The sequence below is a fragment of the Peromyscus californicus genome, unplaced genomic scaffold (genome assembly GCF_007827085.1).
Source record: "Peromyscus californicus insignis strain IS unplaced genomic scaffold, ASM782708v3 Scaffold_9__1_contigs__length_137607984, whole genome shotgun sequence".
Classification (NCBI taxonomy): Eukaryota; Metazoa; Chordata; class Mammalia; order Rodentia; family Cricetidae; genus Peromyscus; species Peromyscus californicus.
In genome coordinates this window covers 37,676,578-37,692,802 of record NW_026294617.1, presented here as the reverse complement: position 1 = coordinate 37,692,802, position 16,225 = coordinate 37,676,578, and positions in this window count along the sequence as shown.

Genomic DNA, 16,225 nt, shown 5'->3' with positions numbered 1-16,225 from the left:
CTGGTTACACCAGCTTACCCTCTAAACCAACAGTAGTGAGGATTCCTTTTCCCTCATATCCTCACCAGTATTTACTATGGTTGGCATTCTGGCCCACCCCTTGGGGCCCTGCCGTGCATCCTGACTTAAAGTCCCCTTTAAAAAGAAAACTCTTCCTCCCTTCTCCCCTTTTTTTCTCTGTTCCCATGAGGTATGCACCTCTCTGTCTCTGTCTGTCTTTCTCTCTTTCTCTCTCCCTCTCCCTGTCTCTCTCTTTCCCTTCCCCCCTCCTCCCCCCACCAAATAAAACTCTTCACTGAGTGCTGTCTGCATGGAGTCTCTGTCTCTCACCCCTGTGGGGCACCTTGGTTCCACCCACCCAGGCCTCAGCGTGCTGTATCATAGCAACTATTATTTGATTTCTTGATAATAGCCATTCTGACTGAGGGAAGGTGAAATATCAAAGTAGTTTTAATTTGTACTTCCCTGATGGCTAAGGATATTGAACACTTAAGAAAATGCTTATGAGCCTTTTACATTTCTTCTTTTGAGAATTTGCTTTTCAGATCTACAGCCCACTTTTATTTTTTTTTAATTCTTGATTTAAAAAAAAATTCTTTGTGTATTCTTGATATTGGTCATCTGTTGGACGCACAGCTGACAAAGATTCTCCTCCATCCTGTAGGCTACCTCTTTCCTCCACTGATACTTTCCTTTGTTGCCAGAAGCTCTTTACTTTCAGGGGGTCCCACCTGTAGGTTATGGGTCTTGTTTCCTGAATGATCTCAGTTGAATTCAGGAAGTACTTACCCACTCCCGTATCTTAAAGTGCACTCCCCACTTCTTCTCCAGCAGTGTCAGAGCTCCAGGTCTTCCACTGAGGTCCTTGACCCATTTAGAGTTGAGTTTCACATGGTGTAAGAGCTAGGCTCTAGCTTCCTGCTTCTGCATGCACACATCCAGTTTTCCCAGCACTGTGTGTTGAACATGCTGTCCTTCCTCTGGTGTTTATTCATGGCATTTTTGTCAAAATTCAACCATTCACATCATCTTGCATCTGGGTTCTCTGTTCTAGTCCATTGGTCTACATGTCTGGGTTTGTAACAATACCATGCTGTTTTTATTACTATGGCTCTGTAGTATAACTTGAAATTAGGTATTGTGTGCTTGTAGGAATCTTCTTTTTGCTCAGGATTTCTGTGGCTATCTGGAGTATTTTGTGCTTATATATGAATTTTAAGATTTTTTTTTCTATTTCTGTGTAAAATGGCATGGGGATTTGGCATTGCATTGAATCTATATTTTGCTTTTGATAGAATGGTCATTTTCACGATATTAATTCTACTAATCTATCAACATATGCATTTCCATTTTCTAGTGACTTCCTCAATTTCTTTCTTCAGAATTTTAGTGTTTTAATTGTAGAGGTCTCTCACCCCTTTCATTAGGTTTACTCCACAACATAATTTTGAGGCTATTATGAATGGGATTGTTCCCCCAAATCTTTCTTGGTATGTTTGTTATAGCGTATATTAGCATATATATGATTTTTATGTTAATTTTGTAACCTGATGAAATTGTTATCAGTACCAGGAGTATTGGAGTGATGGAGTTTTTAGAGTCTCTTATGTATAGAACCAAATCATCAGCAAGCAGAGACACTTTGCCTTTTATTTTTGTTCGTTTTCCTTTTATATTGTCTCATGGCTCTAACAAAGGCTTTGAGCAGTGTACTGAGTATGAGTGGGGACAGTGACAGTCCTGATTTCATTCGGATTTTGGAAAAGGTTCTATGGGCTTCTGAGAAGAATGTGCATTCTTTTGTGTTAGCAGAGTATTCTGCAGATATCCGTTAGGTCCATTTGATTTATGATGCTATCTAGTTCCAGAGTTTCTCTGTTTACTTTCTTTCCAGATGGCCTGCTTGTTGGTGAGAGTCAGGTATTGAAATCACCTTCTACCATTGTGTTGTAGTTAACATGTATTTCTTTTATGTAATTGTGTACTCCTGTGTTTGGTACATGCATGCTTAGGGTTATGTGAGCTCTTGGTGAATTTTTTTTTTTTTTTTAATGAGCATAAAGTGCCCCTCTTTATCTCTTCTGAGTAGTTTTGGTTTAAAGCCTGTTTGGTCAACTATCAGGATAACCATGCCTGCTTGTTCTTAGTTCCATTTGGTTGGAATAACTTTTTCCATCTTTTTACTCCAAGGTAGTTTTTATTATTGATGGTAAGGTGTGTTTTTTTGAGGCAGTAAAAAAAAATGGATTCTAACTCAATCTGTTGTTCTGTATCTTATGGTGATATTTTATTTGTAAATGTGATTTTATTTGTATGTTAATAAATATAGTTGCCTGGGGGGTCAGAGCTAAAAGCAAGCCATAGCAGAAGCCGAGCGGTGGTGGTGCACACCTTTAATTCAGATCACATGACAGACAGATCTCTGTGTGTTCAAGGATACAGCCAGCATGGAGACATACACCTTTAATCTCAATACCAACCATAGAAGACCTGGAGGTCTGTATAGACAGGCAGTGACGAGGAGGTCATGTGGTTGGGTTTACAACCAATGAGAAGGCAGAACAGAAAGTCAATAAAAAGACAGATACACAGGAAGTAGGGCTCTTTCTGAGGGGAAGGACGATATCGGCAGCGAAGGGTAAGAAGGAGGTTTTAAGTCTCAGCTCTTAGCTACTGCTCTGACCTCTTGGGCTTTACTACTGTTCTGACCTCTTGGACTTTTAACTCTGCATTTGGCTTTATGTTTCTAATTTAATAAGACTGTTCATCTACAGTATTTCTTTATTGAGTTGAAACTGTTAATATTTGGAATTAGTATTGAACGATGTGTGCTTATTTCTGTCATTTTGTCTTTTGAGTTGTTTCTCTAGACCTCTTCTGGTTAAATGTTCAGGATTTGTTTACTTATTCCCCATGCCTTCTTGGATGTGTTTAACTTTCTTTTCAGACCTAGGTACTCATTCCCATATCTTCTGTAGAGCTGGTTTTGTGATCATAAATTCCTTAAATCTGTTTTTATCCTGGGCTATCCCCTGTGGGCTTTGATTACTTGTAGAACATCAGTTGAAGCCATTTGGGTTTCAAAGTTTCCATTGAAAAGTCTGGTGTTGGAGACTGGAGAGACAGTTCTGTTATTAAGAGCACTTACTGCTCTCGCAGAGGATTGGAGTTCAGTTCCCAGCATCTGCACAGTGCCTCACAATCATCTGTAACTCAAGTTCCAGGTATTAGATACCTTTTCTGACCTCTACAGGCTCCCACATACATGTTGTACTGAGAACACACAGATAAAAATAAAATGAATGTTAAAAAGGGAAAAGTCTGGTGTTAGTCAGCTGGATCTGCCTTTACAAGTGACTTGGCTTTCTTACAGCTTTCAATATCTGCTCTTTGCTCTGTACATTTAATATTTTGAATATTCTATGTGAGGATTTTCTTTTGTGGTTCTGTTTGGTGTCCTGTGTGCTCCATGCACCTTGATAGGCATGTCTTTTCTTATCTACAGTTTTATTGAAAATATTTTTCTGTCCTTTTGACCTGGGTTTCTTCTGCTTCTTCTTTACCTATGAATCATAAGTTTGCTCTTTTTAAAGCATCTTAGCATTCCTGAATGTTCTGTTCATTGGATTTTAAACAGTCAGTGTTTTCCTTGACTGAGTGATGCAGTTCCTCTACCTTCTCTTCAAGTCCTGACACTTGCTCTTCACTTGACCCATCTATCAGTGAGGCTTTCTGCTGAGCTCTGATTTGACTTTCTGAATGTTTTATTTTGAGATTTATTTCATTTTAGCTTGTCTTCAGTGATTCTAGCTCTTTATTAAATTTTATTTTAATATCTTGAATTATTTTCATTATTATACTATATAATATTACATATTATATTCAACTCTGTGTTTTCGAGGCCCTTACTCTGACATCTATTCATAGCCTCATTGAGTTCCTTGAATGTATTTATTATTGTTATTTCGAAATCATTGTCTTACTTGTCATCTAAGTTGCTTTTCTTGGGAACAGTACTATGGAAGTACTAATTTTTTTGGGAGACATGTTGGCCTTATTATATTCATGTTGTTTGCCCTTTTGCAGCAGGACATAGGCATCCAAATTTAGGTTGTTGGTAGTGTTTCTTCGTATGGATATTGGTATCTCCTTTGTTTTCTGTTGCTACCCCCATGCTGGATTGTAAAGCAGTTGAATGTGGTATAGGGTTCAGTCTTGGGGCAGCTCGGTGCTATTATTTGAATTCAGAAATGTTCTCAGCTCAGCTAGGGCTAGATGGAGCTTCTGAGCCCAGGAGAAGGTCTCACATGGGATTAGAAGATGCTCACAGCTAAGCCAGCAGAAGTTTGGGGGAGGTATGTAGAACTTGCTCTCAGGCAATGGGTATGTATTTATAGAGCCGAGTTGAGTGGTGGTCAGTGGAATGGCAAAGTGAGTCTGGGGTCTCTACCTGGAGAGGAGGGGTGGGGGGCCTGGGGGTCTGGTTCTCAAGTAGGTGGCCGGGGTGGGTGTACTAGGTGGTGGGAGTCTGAAGCCCTGATACCTTGTTTTCTAAGTGGTCCTTTCTGGTGTAAAGCTTCCACTGGGCATCTTACTAGACGTTTTCAGCATCTTACTTCCAGCTTCATTTCAGTTTGGTTTCCTTAATATTTTTATGCCTTTATTGAATTCAATTTTCATATTCTGAGTTGTTGTTATTCTATTTACCCATTTGTCTTTCTTTTCTCAGACTTCAAGTAGAAGTCTATTCCCATCTTCTTTAAGTTCTTTCAGTTGTATACAAAATGCATGTTCATGAAGGAAATACATAAAATACAGATAAGTAAAAAGAGAAATATAAAAATATATCATGCCAGATCATACCACCTTGAGATAAGAGTAGCCATAGTTAATCTGATATATACTTGTTCAGGATTTTTACTATGCTAATTTTTCGTAAAATAGATTATCATACTGATGTCTAAAAACAACTTTGAAAGTTGTTGTGCTGTGACTAGCACCCCATTTCCAGAATATTATTTCATGGCTGTAAGACGAGGAAGTGTAGTCCCATAGGACCAAAACCCCATATTAAATTGAATAGTAAGTAATTCAGGGACTGGGTCCAAAAGTACATCATTGTGGCATTAAAAGCTAAACAAAGGGCACCTGTTTGGGATGACTACATATCCACGTAAGTGTGTGTGCGTGCATATGTGTGTACTGTGTATATATGTGTGTGTGCGTGCTTTTGTGTGTGTGTGTGTGTGTGTGTGTGTGTGTGTGTGTGTGTATGATTTCACAGCGTAGCACTAAGCAGCAGAAGGGGTTAACTGTAGATTAAGACAAGAATGAAATGTCAGCATGGGTGATTGGCTATCCCCACACTGTCAATGAGGATTCTATATTCAAATACAGGTGATTTTTGAAGCTGTATTTTTTTTTTTTTTTTTTTTTTTTTTTTTTTTTGGTTTTTCGAGACAGGGTTTCTCTGTGTAGCTTTGCGCCTTTCCTGGGACTCACTTGGTAGCCCAGGCTGGCCTCGAACTCACAGAGATCCGCCTGGCTCTGCCTCCCGAGTGCTGGGATTAAAGGCGTGCGCCACCACCGCCCGGCTGAAGCTGTATTTTTTAACATGAACAGGTAAAGTGTATTTTATTTATGGTAAGAGCTTGCTTTCTTTTAGAATTGATTTTCTTTTTATCTATTTTTGTTCTTTTGAGACAGGCTGTCAAGAAGCCTAGGCTAGCCTCCAATCTGCTGTACAACCAAGACCTCCCTTGAATTCTTGATCCTAGTGCCTCTGTCTCCCAAGGACTGAGACTATAGACAACATGCTACTATGCCCAGATTTTTTTTTTTAATTTAATACATGGTGAGTGTGTTGTTTTTTTATTTACATGCTAGTGGATTACCAAAATACTAAGAAATGGTCTGTATATACATAGTAAATGTCCTTTAAGCTCCTGCAATGTATATTTTGTTTAGCATACTAATCACTTTTCTGTGTGGATGAAAGGAGTAATTTAGGGGAGTGGTCATCTATCCACTGGTTAAGATTCATGTGGTGCTTGCTGAAGCTTCCTTACGTACTACATTCTACTGGGCATTGGTTGGGAGAGAGAGAAACACAGGTTAGTGCTTTGTAGAACCTACATCGCAGCGGAACCTCAGAGGTGTGAAATGATTCGCCACGGAGTAAGGAGTGCACCAAGCAAGTGTGAGTACGTCACAGAGGAGTGGAAAGAGCAAGGACTGGACACTTGGTTGGTAAGGTTTCTGGATTCATTCATGTACCTGGCTATCTGCAACTTCGTAGAAACTGCAAAGAATTCTACAGATCATCTTCTTCTAGACAAACTGTAGAAGGTTTGCATGCAGTTTAATATTTCTAGGTTTTTCTTAACGAATTTACTCTTAGTGTCCCTTTGCCCTAAGGCACTGGTCTCAGGGAACTCCCACAGAAGCATACACAAATCACATCCAGTCCCCCTAACCCTCCAAAAAGAAGAAAACAAAACTCCACATCTACACATCTAACCAATCGGAAAAACATCTAACAGGGTCACGAATGGAAGGACTGTGGTGAACTGGTGAAGACAAATATGGCATTTGCAGGCGTGTAGTGGAATGTCCCGAGACAGTAAATAGCAGCAAAAGCATTAAAGTAAAAAGTTGAGGTAAGGAATCCGAAGGAGGTGATGTTGAAGAGGAAGGTGGGGCTATCACCTGGAAGCCTTGAGGCCTGTGTCTCACGGAGTTTTACCTTGTAGGGAAGGGACACCGCTAAAGGGTTTGAAGCTAGGAGGTGAGAACACTAGAATTGTGTTTGATACAGATGACTTCAGAAAGTGGTGGAGGACAGTGTGAAGGAGAGTGGTCCAGAGGAAAGGGAACCACTGCTGAAGAGGCTGAAAGGTTGAAAGGCAAGTCCTGGCTTCAGTTGCTGGAGTTGAAGGCTGTGTGCTCACGCAAGCGCCTTGCTTTCTCTGATGCCCTGGTTTCCTCATCTGTAGAATGTCAACCGCAATAGTGGAGGTAAAAGGAAACAATACACATACGCTGCATGTCATACAGAAAGTGCTCCAGGCCTGCTGGCTATTATTATAAAAACAATAGTTAAATTGTAGCTGCTTAAAAGAAAGGTAACAGGGGTCTGAACTAAGGCACATGCAGAATAAATTGTGAGGAGGGAATAAAGATGAGAAATCATGGATGTAATTTCACTTTGTGGTGACTAGAGTCAGGAACAAGGGAGAGGTTTTTAGCTAAAGTAATTGAGTAGTAGATGGTGTTGGTTCCACAAGAGTCTGGACATACACGAGCAAGAATGAGCTAACCGACAGAAGATAATGCATCCTGTTTCAGATATGATCAACTTTAGGCACTGTGAGTCACAAAGGTAGAGATGTTCAGAAGGCAGATCAGTCTGTAGGGCTGAGGCTCAACAAAGAGAGGTAAAGGCCACATAAGCCAAATGCCAGAGGGAGAGACTGACCAGAAATGGCTGACTTGATACAAGAAAGTTATTTTATCGATTTGGCCCCTGATGCATGACTTCTGTTAGAACACGGGATGGGGGGCATTTTCATAGATAGCTACTTGTAGTCTCACACAGAAGCTTCCTGATCGACCTGTCTTTGCTTGGAGACCTTTCATTTTGGATTTCATACTTGTGTTCCTCCTCAAAGTTCAAATGCTGAAGACCAGCCTCCTAAGAGGAAGCCTTTGGAAGGCAAACTAGCTTTAAGTGAGAACTTGAGGTAGGGCCCTCCTCTGATGGGATGAATTCCTTAGAAGAAGTGCCACTCTCTACAGGCATACTAGCCAAGGAAAGGAGGTGTGAGAAATATCCAGTGGAAAGGAAGAGAACCTTCACCAGAAGTCCACCCCGTAGAATCTTGGCCTTGGCCTTTTAGATGTCAGAACTATGAGAAAACAGATTTCTGCTTCTCCAAACTACTCATTTTGTGGCATTTTATAATGGTAGCCCCTGCCAGCCAATATGCCTGTAGAAAGGGTTCTTTGTGTTTCTCCTTGCCTGCTCTCTATGACGCAGGTACCTCGAGGCCAGGCCTGTCCTTGTCCACAGATTTCCCCATATTAGATATTCCACAAACATTTGATGTCTTGAAGCCAGTGCAGAAATACTAAAGGTAATGGAACAATTCATGTGAGGAAGGTCACATGTCATGAACTCAGAACAGGATACTGGGAAATTCTGGGACATTCCTGCTTGAGCTTGGATAGACACAAACAGGCTGTGTGAAATTTTGAAATGAACAGATAGGAAAGGGCAGAGGTTCCCAAAGAATAGTAGAAAGGGTAAAATGCCAAACAAGGCCCTATATAAAACAACTCATCCATGGAGTATATTGTACTATGCAGCCATTATGTGTGGCTTAAGTTTCAAGTTAGGATTTGTCTAAAGCAAATGAAGTAAAGGTTAAAACCAACAATGATACATGTTCCTAATAGTTTGAGGCAGTGCTAATAAACACACACACACACACACACACACACACACACACACACACACACACACACACACACCACCTCTAGTCCCTCTCCCAAAAGGGAGATAATCCAGAACTGTAGTCGGAAGATATCTTGTGTCCTGGCCTGCCGGCAGTGGTTGGGACAAATCTCTCCCGCTCGCGTCCTCCAAGTAAACACACAGAGGCTTATATTAATTATAACTGCTTGACCATGGCTCAAGCTTTTTGCTAGCTAGTTCTTATATCTTAAATTAGCCCATAACTATCAATCTATGTAGTACCACATGTTCCGTGGCTTTAAAAATATGAAGGAACTCAGTATTTGCTTGTAATTATGTTGAAATAATATTCAAATATATTATATTAAATCAAGTATGTTATGAAACTTAGCCTATTTCTTTTAAAATTTGTCAACTTAAAAATTTAAATATATATTATATTATATTGTATTATATTATATGATAGTCTTGTTAGACACAGTTTAAGACTTTGCACCATCAAACAGGAGATGTACTTCCCAGTCTTAGAAGGAGGCAGTGTAAAGGAATCCATCCCTTCTCATGTGAATCATGCTTGACTGTGTGCAAATGCAGTTTTATTGTTTGCATAATAACCCTGTGCACGTTCAAAGAGTCTTTCACTAGCAGGCATCAAACATTAATTAATTCTCATGGAATAGCAGAGGAAGACTAGTGTTCTTAGTTCTATTTCACAGACGAGAACGTCAAGGCATGGGGAAATCACAATTGTGTGTGTAATGTGCTCTAGGATAGGGTAGTAAAGCTCAGGATAGAAACTGAGTCACTGTAATTAGTCACATATCTAGACAGCAAATATGTTTTGTGTGTGTGTCTCCTTCAAGGCAAGAATCATGCATTTTCCAAATAGTAAAATATTCATATATTATATAATTTATAAATATGTGTGAGTTTTTTGTTTGTATTTTGAGACAGGATCTCACTATTTAGCTCTGGCTAGCCTGGAACTCACTATGTAGAACAGGCTGGCCTCGAATTCACAGAGATCCACCTGACTGTGCCTCCTGAGTGGTATGGGCCACCATGCCTGGCTTTAATATGTATTAATAAGTAATACTGAAGAGAATGTTACAAAAAAATAATTACAATTGCTATTGTCATAACTTTTGGTATGAACTCTTATGTAAATTACAAAGATGATAAATTTTATTTCATTATTAAAGGTTTGAAAAAGAGTTATCTGCTTTGTTTTATGTGTGTGAATGTGTTTGTCTGCATGCATGTATGTACACTAGGTGCATGTCTGGCTCCTACAGAGATCAGAAGAGGACACTGGATTTTATGGGTGGTTATGAGCACTATGTGGGTGCTGAGAATAGAACCCAGGTCCCCTGTAGGAGCAACAAATGTGCTAAACCTCTGAGTCTCCCTCCATTTCCAAAAATGACAAATTTTAATTGCGTATAATTTTTCATATACCTTATGAGAAGAGAATCATAATTTAATTTGGAATAGATAAACTCAACACTTTTTTGAGGACTTCATTTGTTTTTCTATCTTTGCTTATTATCTTAAAGAGAGAACATTTTGAGCAAGGATGTAAGGACTTCAGCTCTGACATTGTGAGCAGGGATGTATAGATCTGGGATTCAGGTCTGGACATTGTGAGCAGGGATGTATAGATCTGGAATTCAGGTCTGGACACTGTGAGCAGGGATATATGGGTCTGGACTCCAGTTCTATACATTGTGAACAGGGATGTATAGGTCTGGATTCCAGTTCTGGACATTGTGAGCAGGGATGTATAGGTCTGGAATTCAGTTCTGGACATTGTGAGCACGGATGTATAGGTTTGGAATTCAGCTCTGGACATTGTGAGCAGGGATATATGGGTCTGGACTCCAGTTCTGTACATTGTGAACAGGGATGTATAGGTCTGGATTCCAGTTCTGGACATTGTGAGCAGGGATGTGTAGGTCTGGAATTCAGTTCTGGACATTATGATCAGGGATGTATGGTTCTGGACTCCAGTTCTGGCCTGGCAGAGGAAGGACACAGCTTTGGAATTCCGTGGTGGCCCTACCAACATTTTTGAGTCATTTTCTTCTGTGATAGAGGTCTCCTATCTAAAGTATAAATATCAGATCATTTGGTGAGTGAGCTGTCTTAGAAAAACACATCTCTGTCCAACTTAAATAGGAAGAGAAGCCAACAAAAAGGCTTTCTGGGCAAAATCTCCAAGAATCAGTTTTTCTTCCTCCCCCACCTCTCGTCTTCATTTTATTTTTTCTTGTACCAAGAGAGGTACTTGCCATATATTCTGCTACAGCCTTGCAATTACAGTCTCACTGAGATTATCAGTGTTGTTCTAAAATCCTGGGCTAGTTACATGCCTGAGTTCAAGAGTAGAAGTAGGGAAGGCATACAAATTATAGATTAATTTATGCATGATATGCATCATCTTGTGTTACATACTCAAAAATACTTAGTGTGAATCCAGGAGTCAAAGTTTCTATAGCTCTCCAGTTGTATCTTTTACAAAAGAAATTTGAATAAAATGTAATTTTCTGAGACTGTTTCAAGGATGCTCTTTTTCATTACTATATTTACATGTGTGTAAAGGGGAATGCATTCACTTTTTTTTCCAGTCAATCTGGACCCATTCTCAACATGTTCTTGTGGGAGGACATATGACCAGAGTGCTGAAATGCTCTGACTTTCACAGTTGTCTTGGAAAAGGTAGCGTACCAGGGCTCTACTGTCTTCATGATGAAGCCTCACCTATGCTTTGGCCCTAGATAGATCCCTTTGGTTATTTTGGTTTTTGCTTGAACTGGAAAGTGGCTTAGAGAAATTCATGCATCTTTTCTTGCTATTCCTAGGCAGAATGTAAGACTGGACTTGTGGAAGCATCTTGGGTACTCTAGGCTCAGCATGGAGAGGAAGTGGGTGGGTAGAAGGAACTGGAGGGACAGGCAGGAATAAGTCACTGTTAGAACGATGTTGCTGATGCTTTATCAAAAGTCCTCTGTGTCCCATAGTTCCCAGGTTCCTGAAAATGATCGACTCTATTTTGGGGGTATATTGAAGAGAAGACAAGGGTGAGGTAGGGGAGATGATTTTTACATCAAAAAAACAAAAAAGCAAAAAGAAAAGAAAACCAAACAAACCCATTCCCTTCAATGGCACTTGTTACTATTTCTTGCCACCTAATTTGCCCAGATGTGTCCACGTTTTGATTGTTGCAGTCACTTGACATTTTACCACCAGAACTGTGTGCTGCCCATTCTTGCACACCTCTGTCGGTAGAGAAATCAGAATGGCTTTAAAAAGCAATAATCATCTAACTTGGCAGCATAGTGCATGGTTTTGTTGGTCTTGTTGAGCTGTCTCTTTTACACAGACGAATCTGGTTGCTCTGAATTTGGGACAGTGAAAACATTGAGAGCCAAGTTTCTCTCCATACCTGGAAGAACAATGAGGCAGACATGCAATGGATTGACGTCAGGCCTAGAGAAAGGTCTACAAGAGCAGACTGTTTTCATTATATCAGCCACTGTGCTCTATCTACCCTGGCCTCCGGCTGCATAGACCATGGTGTTCTTTTGAGGAAGCTTAACTCAGAAAATGAACTGTTCTTCATCTCAGAGGCCTTGTTGTTGCTCAGAGCCGGGAGGTCATGGGGTAGATGAGAGGTAGAGTCTGTGTGAGCTCCAGGCTGCTGCACATCAGCCTGTTGGCCCCACCCAGCAACTGTATGTTCTTCTGTACTCCCCCAGCAGCTGCACCCTGCCTTTCTTTGTGGTGCATGCCTTCAAGCGCTGCTCTGTTCCGCCTTCTTTCCATCATGTAGTCATCCATCAAAGTGGCATTTCAAACTGCTGTGTGTCACACACACACACACACACACACACACACACACACACACACACACACACACACACGTATATTTATATATAATTTTGCCCAGACAGTTTTACATGCAAATACTTATTGCAACAAGTCATTGGCCTGGTTCAAGGTAGCTGGTTTCTGAAGCACCATCAACGCCCGACTATCACTGAGACTCATCTAGGATATCCTGGTGTTGCCCAGCGTCAAGACAACCTTGCATTGGCTGGGCAACAGGTCTAGGGGCGTGATCCCCTAGAGCTCCAGGCTGCTTGCTGCAGACCTCCTGCCCTCAGCCTCGCTGCCCTGCTATAACCACCGGGCTTGCAGCCTTCAACCTGAGCTCTGGCTTGTGCTCTCCTAACCCCAGGAAGGCAAGCTGCATGAGCTGCAGCAGTGGCGGCCCCATGCAGAGGGCACGAGCCCCTGGGCGGAGCCTCCAGGCGGCTTGAAGCCCTGCCCTACTCAGCAAAGAAGTGCTCCTCTGTCCACCGTGGCCAATGCTGCATCTCTAGATTTGCTTCTCCTTCGCCATCTTGTTTTTTTCTTCCTAATTTTATGAGACCACTTTTTAAAAACATCTTCCCCTAAGACCTGTCTTTTTAGTTGTTCCGGAGATACTGTGTGTTCTGCAGACTCATCCCATATTGCTGCATCATCTCTCCTCAAAGCCTCTGTGGAATGACTCCCTAGTCCCGAGGGTGCCAGCAGCTGACGATATCTTTTTTGTTTGTTTCTTTTTTCTTTCTTTCTTTCTTTCTTTCTTTCTTTCTTTCTTTCTTTCTTTCTTTCTTTCTTTCTTTCTTTCTTTCTTTCTTTCTTTCTTTCTTTCTTTCTTTCCTTCCTTCCTTCCTTTCCTTCCTCTCTCTCTCTCTCTCTCTCTCTCTCTCTCTCTCTCTCTCTCTCTCTCTCTCTCTCTCTCTCTCTCTCTCTCTCTCTTTCTTTCTCTTTCTTTTTGAGACAGGGTTTCTTTGTCCAGGACAGGCTAGCTCTGTAGACCAGGCTGGCCTTGAACTCATCTTAAATCAAGCACAAACTATAATAAATTTTTGTTACCACAGATTGAAGTAGTGAGAATGTGATCATACTTGAGTAGAATTAGTGACCATTAATGAATGTCACTTCACACTAGAAAAGGTAGGAAGTAACAAAGTGTCCTTGCAAAATTTTAGAGTGTTGTTGATTTAGAAAACAAATGTTTTCCCCTTCTGATGGACTTTTTGGGGATAATTTATTGGAATGTGACCCACAGTTCTGTATGAAAACAACTCCTTCCTTTCCCCAGCAGCATCAAGACATCACAAGGATATCAGGGTGGCACCTTCTGCCCAGGATTCAGTTTCTAGTTACTGAATGGCAATGTGTTCTCAGTGCCCCAATCACAGGACATGTCCTCTAAGATGTCACTCACGCTGGTTCTGTGAACACTCCCAGCCCTTGTTTCCGACCCTTGGCACACTGTTGGCTTGGGAAGGGTAGGGAGAATCACACACTTCCATGTTTGGAAAAGCCGTGGCCCAATGGGGCATAAAATGGTTTTAGCAAAACAACCACCCCAAGGAGCTAGAGGGCAGCTTTCATTTCTTGACAAAATTTCTGAATATTTAAGAATTTGGGGATTGTGGTTTGAAAAGTCTGTTTCCTGCCTTCTTCATCTCTCAATTAAAAATCCAAAATGAGTTCTTTGGGTATGGCAAGCCTGATAGGACGGCTATGTTGAACATTGCTACGAGTCAGACCCAACAAACTCCTCAGCAGCTTGGGGGCAAACGTCAGACTTGCCCTGGTTGAGTGAAAAGGAATGCTGACTGGGTGACTGAGGGTTGTGCTGCATAAGCAGGTGACATCGAAAATTCTGGAAGCTTCAGGGGTTTGCTAATCTTTACCTGTAAGAACAAGAAGCAATATGTCGAAAGCATCACTCAGAATATACCCATTCTTGCAGGAAACAAAATATTCTTATATATATATATATATATATATATATATATATATATATATATATATATATATAAATTCTTTGAGATTTTCACATCTGTATTTTGTTTATGTTCACCCCCCCTCCACTCTTCCCCCAACTCCTCCCTGATCCCCCCACTCCAAACCCCTTGTAATTTCATGTCCTCCTAATTTGTGCTGTCTGCACACCCATGGGTGTAGGGCCATCATTGGCACATGGGAGACCTTTTGGAGGCCACAGCCTTAAAAAAAACCTGACTCTCTTTCCCCTAGAAGCCATCAACTGTCAACAGCCCTCAGCTAAGGGTGGGGGCTCGTGACCTGTCCGCTTTGTGCTGGGATGCTGACTGAGCGGATGTTGTGTAGGTGCTGTACAGGCAATCAGAGCTGCTGTGAGTTCATGAGTACCGTAGTCCAGTCAAGGCCAGAGGATGCTGCTGTACTCTGGTCCTCCCTAACCTCTGGCTCTTACAATCTTTCCAAAATGATTCCTGAGCCCTGACAGAAGCAGCTGTTCTACACAGATGTGCCATTTGTACCTGAGCACTCCACTAACACTGATTCTCTGAATTAACCACCATCCACTGCACAAAGAGTCTTGTCCGATAAGGTCTGAGCGCAGCACTCATCTACAGGGAGAAAGACATGAATTTAGAGCTCAGTTCGTCACTGTGAATACTGAGCTTCCCAGCCCTGGGTTCTTGACCAGATTTGCAGTACCAGGCGTGTGTTTCTTCCCACGGAGTGGGCCTTAAATCTAACCACAATGCAGTCAGGTCCCCCTCTGTTCTTCATTCCACGGCTGCACCCGTGGGCATGTCCCGCCATTCTAAGTCATTGTAGCTCATAAGGTTGACAGCTGGATGTGAGTGTTGAGGTCTCTCCTCCACCAACTCTCAGCCCACATAGCACCTTTTGGTATTATGACACTTAGCCAGCAAGGAGGAAGCTTCCTGCTCAGTACTTGATTTCTCCATGATCCAAGTACATTGTATATTCAGGAATAGAGTGTTAACTATTAAATTTTGGAGAGCAGCCAAGATCGGTGGCAGTAGCCTGTACTGTTTTGAGAGTCTCCAAAATACCCCTAACCCACAAGGCAAGGAGGTGGCAGGGGGTGGCGGGTAACTTCTACTTGGCTGTGGGTTTTTTTATTTAGCAACCTAGACTTCCGGGTGGAGTTAATACTCCTGTGGGAACAAAAGGTCCTTGGAGCTATGGTACAGCTGTACATTATAGATAACCTGAAAAACTTGCTTCAGGCAAAGACTGGATTTAATATTTCTTTCTTATAATCTACAGTAAAAATGTTTAAAATTCAGTTTATTTTTAACTGATAAAATGTATCCATACTTAGAGTGATGTGATATTTTGGTGTATGTATACATTGCGAATAGTTTAAATCAGGTTAACTGTGTCTATCTCCATAAATATTTAGCCTTTATTTTTTTAAGGATTTTTCTTTTCTGTTGATGGGTATTTTGCCTGCATATATATGCATATATATGTGCATATATATGCATATATATGTATACCATGTTCAGGCCTGTTATCCAAGGAGGCCAGAAGAGGACGTTTGATTCCCTGAAACTGTTGTGACCTATCAAGTGGGTGCTGGGAATCCATTCCTGGTCCTCTAGAAGAGCAGCAAGTGCTCTTAAGGATCGAGGCATCGCTCCAGCCCCATTTGCCATTTTTTCATGGTAAAAACATTCACAATCCTTTCCTGGAGCCTTTTCAGGCATATGGTTCATTATTAAAGTCCCTACTGTGCTTGTCAAACTCTCACTCCTCTCTAACTGCAACTTAGGACCCACCAACATCCTCTCTCCACCCTTCTCATGTTCAGGGATTTAAACATGTTTTTTCCTCTTTCAAGATGTATTTTTATTTATGTGTATATCCGTACGTGTATGTGTA